Raw genomic sequence first — 7,117 nt, forward strand, 5'->3', positions numbered from 1 at the left:
GCTCGCCCAGCCGGCCCGAACGCCCACGCCGGAGTTTGAGGCGCGCGCTGCCCACCGCGAGAGGTAGCGGGCAAGGGAGAGGGACGCAGCAGCTCTGTCCGCCGCCGCTGGGGGTTACTGGCGGAATCCGATGAGGACGTGGGTCTATCGCCTGTCGCTTACGACGGTGGAGACGGACGCTCGACGGCTCCGCCGGAAGAACACGAAGGCTCTCTAGCTTGCCATTGAGCAGTACGAGCACAAGGCCAAGGAGAAGGCGATGGAGCCGACTTGGCTGGCGAAGCTCAGGTGCCAGCAGGATAGGGCCATCCAGCGCCTCAAGGGCCTCATCATCGTATCCTCCTCGTTGTCATCCGATGACCACGGCTCCTCGTCCGATGAATCGGACGATGCTCCACCAGCCGCCGACGGCTACAGCTGCGCCGGCGACTGGAAGGGGAAAGGGTCGGCGCAGAAGTGGTGAACTTCAATTTAATTTCAAGTTTTAGATGTATTTTAAAGTTGTCCATCGTTTATGTGAACTTTGGTGGTCCTTTGAACATCCGTTCGTGATCTTTTGGTGAACTATTGTGCTATCCTATGTCTGATTCTATGCCCATTGGCTGATCTACGTATTTTGATCGACGTTGCATGGTTTAGTATGGATATAGGGGTTCGGATATGAGATACACGGATGTGGACGACGCGATTTGAGGAGTGCCAGATCAGTGTCCGCGGACACGTCCGGGCGCGTCTACAAGCATTTGAGGGGTCAAATTTATCCATCACGGTTGTAGATGCTCTTAGACGCTCAATCTAGTACTGTCCAGACTAAGCCCATCCAACATGATACCTCGTCGATAAGCCAACCGGTCTGGATGTTAGTTTTACCATAAACCTGAGGCAAATTGGGAGGATTTGCGTCACGTAGGCCTCCGACACCCCGACCCACTCATATCCCAATGTCGGTTCACTTTTCTTTCACTTTTCCCTGCTCCCTCTTTTGTTTGCATTCGCACTCTCCTTGTCCGACATCGTCGCCGTACCTTTCCAACCATCGCACAGGCATCATAGGATGTCCACAACCCCCACCAACACACATGCCCGCCTTGGAGTAGGTCGTCGTCCACTCAGGATCCCTCTGCCCCTGCCAACGACATTCATGACGGACACCACAGCCGACAGGTGTTCGGTCAAATGCCATTGAGCTCTTTTATTGAATTTTTTCTTTCTCATTTTCTAGAGTAATTTGATGGCGGGGATACTCATTGATGGAGGATGATTTTGTTTCGATGCATGGTTGGTTGTTTCTGCGGACTTTGGAGGCATGAGCTTAAGGGGTTCAAATTTTTTTGGAAGCGAGTGCATGCCTTCATGAGCAAAAGAACTTCGCGCCCTATGACATGTATGTCATCTATGAACACAATGGGAAGTCAATATCGCATCGATGGTACACCATCTACAACCTCGTCACGAAGTTTTGCGGTGCTATTCGCCGAGTGGAGACAATGTGCCTATTAGGCTCGTCAACCATGGAGATCATAAGTTTTGCTACAAGTTGCTCTACATATTGGTTAATTCATTAATTCACTCAATATTTCTCTATATGTTGTATAGTCTGCATGCGCTGCCATGATGTAATACAAGATCGAGGACAAACCATTCAATGCAAATACATTATTTGATGAAGCTCAAGGGGCAGTACGTGTGGGACGACATGTGTCGGTTCTGCCTCTAGTATCGCTGAATTTGGAATTGATAAATTCAGAAAACATGTTGAACATCCTTTTATCACAGATAATATATTTACATTTGAAGTATTGTTGTACTATGGATATTTGCATTTTATTTATGAATGAATTGTGTCACTTACTTTAATTATTTTAAGTGTTGCGGTCTTCAAAAAATAAGGACAAACATTTAGGGAGCATGGTTGGACGGCTGACTCCCGCACCAGTGTCCGCGGACTGATCCGGACCAGTCCGCGGACAAATAATGTGTCCGTTTTAGTGGCCAGTATTGGAAATGCCTTCTCTTTTCTATAGTAGCACTCTCTTGCAACATCCTAATATGATCTCTTACAATAACTCTAGTAGAATTTTTGAAAGAGCGTTAAGTCGACTAGAGGGTGGGTGAATATGCGATTTTTACAAATTCATCACTGAGGAATTTCAGGGTGAGGAAATTCCTAAGTCACGAACAATTAGCAGCGGAATAAGTACTCATGTATAGGCATAACAGAGCAATAGCATAGTCATCATGATGAAATGAAAAAACAAACACAGAGTACAGAAAAGCGTAAAACACAGGATAAGCAAGCTGAAGACAATGTGATTGAATAAAATAGATTGAGGAAATAGAGAAAGTCGTCAATCAAAGTCTTCAAACAGTAATGATCAGGTTCATCAACACATGAATGAGGAAATGGAAGGGTTGAAGAAATAGAACCAGTAGGCTTGGTGAAGATAATGATTTGGTAGACCAGTTCCAACTGCTATGACAGTTGTACGTCTGGTTGGAGCGGCTGAGTATTTAAACTCGAGGACACACAGTCCTCACCGTATTCTCCTTGAGCTAAGATCACACAGACCTCGCCCAACACTCGTGGTAAGTCTTCACAGGTGACTTCCAAACCTTCACAGACTTGGTCACTCGGTGATCCACAATTCCTCTTGGATGCTCAGACCATGACGCCTAACCGTCTGGAGGATACACAATCCTCAAAGGTAACAAGCGTCAGTTCCACACAGGAACAATCTCTTAAGTGATGCTCAATCACTTTGGGTTTGTAGGTGTTTGGGTTTGGGTTTTGGGTTGTCCCCACTTGATGATTTTCGCTCAAAGTCCTCGGAGGATGGGATGCTCTCAATTGACAAGTGTCAGTTTCTCTCGGAGCAGCCAACCAACTAGTGGTTGTAGGGGGTGGTTATTTATAGCCTAGGGACCATCCCGACATGATAAGACATAAATGCCTTTCAAAGATATGGCCATTAGGTGGTAGGATATTTTGGACAGCTGGCGCGTAGCACAGCAACGGTCGGATTTGAGGTTCGTATTCCTCAGGGCTATCATGATTCTCACTGTGTAGGCAATCCGCACTGACGAATTCCTAACTCCTCAGTCAGAACAAATTCCTCAGAGACCAGAAGATCTTCGTCTCTGTCACTGAAGAAATTGACTGAACTGATATGAGATTTCCAGTGGCTTCACTCGAGAGGATTGGGTAGGTGTAGGATTTTGAGATGAACATCACTTGAAAACCAGTTTCCTTAGTATTACCTCGACCCCCTTTAACAGTATGGTGTTTCCTATGACTCAAGAAAGAGAAAATGAAACTATGAAAACAAAAGTCTTCACGCTTCATAATCCTCGCATGGATATCCAAGTCTTCAAGGTCACACTAATTTCTTCACTTCCAAAGTCTTCAGGAGAACAAAGTCTTCAGGTGAAGACATTCATTTTTAGGGGTGGACATTCGACGTAAATATCAAACTCCTCATCAACTTATAGAGTCTGTGTACACTCACAAGTATATTAGTCCCTTAACCTATAAGTCTTTAATACACCAAAACCACCAAGGGGCACTAGATGCACTTATCGTCATATCTTAATATTTACTCCCTCGGTCCCATAAAATAAGAGCGTTTTTTGATACTACACTAGTGTAAAAAACGCTATTATATTATGGGACGGAGGAAGTATATCATTGAGCCACTCTAGTAAAGTCTTCATATCCGCGGCCTTCCAAACGCATATAAAAACACACTATATAATGTTTTTGAGGCTGTGAAGGATGTGCGTAAACATCAATTCACCATAATGCAATGTGTATATTTTCTCATGCGAACAGGATCCACCTGACATTGGTCACAGATTCTTTATCAATAGTCTCTAATTTAGCATTGGATTCACATTCGAAGCATCGATTTCACATTCTAGTGAGGAGCATCCAACGATCATCCTATGGATTCTACACTAACATCTCTAGCGCCAAGTGGACCAGTGACTAGAAGATGTCTGCGTGCCATCGAAGATAAGGTTAACTCGCTTCTTTTCGAATTACCCATTCCTACACGTGAGACATGATTACAACCTCAAACGGAGACACTATGTGTGCTTAGGTATCAACAGAACGCCCATAGAGAAGCTTGAAGCAAAGGCCAAGTCTTCGTAGAAGAGGAATAAGGGATCATCAAGTGGAGTCATCGACGAGCTACAACGGCCGGACATCCGGCGCCCCCAGAAGAGGAAGAACATGAAGAAAGCCACGGCCAGCAACTCTGTAGTGGCCGGACATCCGACGCCTCAGCCACGGGCCATACATCCGGCCTTCAGCCAAAAATCTGGCAAGGGCCATCCGGTGCCTACTTGCGAGCAGCTTGGGCCTTTAGGCGGTTTATCCCCTCTCACCCCTATCTACCCTAGACTATACAGAGATGTTTCCCTCATCCTTCCTAGGGCCAACAAAGCATAAGATCCTCCTTTGGATTCAAGACCCTTAGAGGAAGATCCATCCATGGATGCAAGCACCGTCTCTCTTAGAGATCTGGGAAGAATATCTACCTCCAAGACCTCATATCCTCTATGATTTGGGATGAACTTTACCTTTGTTGCTATACTTTTCCTTTGATTGTTCATGTATCTTGTGGACCCTTACATGCGTATGTGATGAGAGTGGATGTGCAATTGGGTTCTTGTCTTGAGAGTTATCCCCTTTTCATGTGTTCATCTAGAACCATCTCCAACTGTGAAAGATTGGGATCCAACCCCACATCACATTATTATAAACGAGGGCGAAAAAAATAGTCAAACTGTGATTTTACATTCATTAACAAAATTACATCGAGATTCCTAGACCACCAAACAACCACTATCACCATTAGAATGAGCCATCGACTTGTCGCTATCGCCGCTCCCTACAGGAGCGGGCTTGACATTGTCGATGAAAGCAGAAAGTCTTCGTGCATGTGCCCCTGAGACCAGTGCCCTGGAGCCACATTCATCGTCATTGAACCCTTGAGTAAATCTGAAGCACCAGACACCAGATCTCGTCGCAAGGGAAGAAACCCTTAGCCGACCGCCTCAAAGAGACGGTAGGAGTCTACACCAGAGCTCCGTCAACTACGGCTAGACGGAAGATCCAAGGAGGATCCCAGGAGACAAACACAAAGAACAAACATCCCTATCCACTAGAGTGCCACGAACGCGGGGACTAAAAATATCCTAAGCTTAACTACTAACCGAAGCGGAAACATCGGGATTTCCCTCCTCGCCATCGACCTTTGAGCGGCAGCAGAGGCGAGGAGAATCCACGGGCTCAACGACTAAGCCTGGAGGGAAGAGTTTGTCCTACCCGCCAGGGGTAGGGAAGGATGCGGTAGTTAGGTCTTTTTTAGGAGAAAACGCTAATAAGATTAACTGCAAGAGAAGGAGATTGATTTGACATTTGAGTGGGGTATAACTTTACCATCAAGCATTTCGAAAGTGGTACGTATAGTAGTATACAAAATGTACAAGATGTTGCCCGTGCATCCACACTGTGCTAGTTTGATAAAGGAAAATTCTCAACTGGAAAATAGTCAAATCACAATCAGTACTATACTATACTTCCCATATGTTTTCTCCCACTTGATCGGCCTTAAATAGAAAAAGGTTCGTTTCAGAAAGGTGTCCATGCTCGTTCCATGTGGATGGAGCTACAGCAACAGCAAGCGTTTTTCAAAATAAATATCAGCAGCCTCTCCGGTCCTCCGCGGACTCCCAGCCACCCATTCATTCACTGTATGTACTCCCGCCATGACGTCGATGCTGCTGGGAGCCTCTGCAAAACCGAGACCGCCCGCCATCCCGATCCCACCCCGGTATCACACCGGGCGGAAAAGGTAAGCGGCGGCAGGCAGCGAGCAGGGAAGCTGCACCTGAACCGCGTGCCGGTGCGGCGAATGCGTCGCGTCCCATCCCTATCCCTATCCCGTGCCTGCGCCGTCACCCCCACTTGCGCTGGATGACAAAACTCCACTTTTCCAATCCCCCTACCCCATGCCCTGCCCGCGTGCCCAACTTGTGGGAGATGCGTCCCGCCGCGCCCCCTTCCCGTCGCGCTCCATCCCGTTTTTAATCCCAAAAGTTGGCCACTCCGTCGTAGGTGCGGTGCGCGCGTCCGTTGAGACCCTCGCTGGCCGTGACCGTGGGCGCCCGCTGCAACGCACCCAGCTCCCTCCGCTCATCTCTCTCTCTGTTGCCTGCGAGGGGAGCAATATTTTAGTGGTTGCCGCTTGAGGGCTGGGAAGGGGGGCGAGGGCGACGGCGACGGCTGACAGTTGCCTACACCGCGGCAGTGACGCGGGCCGGCGGTCTAGCCTTATCCGTCCGGACTCCGGCCTCTATCAGTGCGCAGTTGCACACGCTTTTGGCGCGGCTTGTGGTTATCTAGTTGGTGACTGCTGCTGCTGGTGAACTGGTGATGTTGAGGACGGACTGGACTGAACTGATTCGTGCACTGGTAGATTATTAAAATACTCCAGGGTTTGGTAATCTGGAATTCATTCAGGTCTGGGTCCAGCTGCGTATTACTACTGGCCCCGGATGACGGAAGATTCTTACTTAGCATGTGGAGTAAATCATTTTTTCCATTCTCTTCTTGCTGATGCCACTCGCTGCTGGTCTGGCGGCAGCCAGCTTGAAGTGTTTTTTTTTTCAGTAACCTTTTGGGTTCTCTCAAGGATCAAGTAAACTTTCGGTCCGATCGACTTGATATTTAAACACAAAGTAATTCGCGATGGATAGAATGCAGTCTGTTTTCTGCGGATTCCCGAATTATATTAATACCAAACCTAGTATCCGAATACTATCTGCTCGCAAGTTGCGGCCTGCCTGAAAAGGAAACAAGATGCTGACTAATTGGTTTTGTTCCTAGTTTCCTACATCACTATGTATTACCTCCATCGCAAAATATGTGTCTTTTAGAAAGGAGGGGGTATTTATGTTTTCATTCGGAATCTGACTCAGATGTCCAATTTGTGCAATCTCATATTTGTGCTCTGCTTAAGTTGTGTCAACACCGCTAGCTTTAATTCATGTTTACCCACATAACTCTACCATTATATCCTATGAAACTGCTTATTGGTTTCATTTTTTT

This window comes from Triticum aestivum, chromosome 5B (genome assembly GCF_018294505.1).
Source record: "Triticum aestivum cultivar Chinese Spring chromosome 5B, IWGSC CS RefSeq v2.1, whole genome shotgun sequence".
Taxonomy (NCBI): Eukaryota; Viridiplantae; Streptophyta; class Magnoliopsida; order Poales; family Poaceae; genus Triticum; species Triticum aestivum.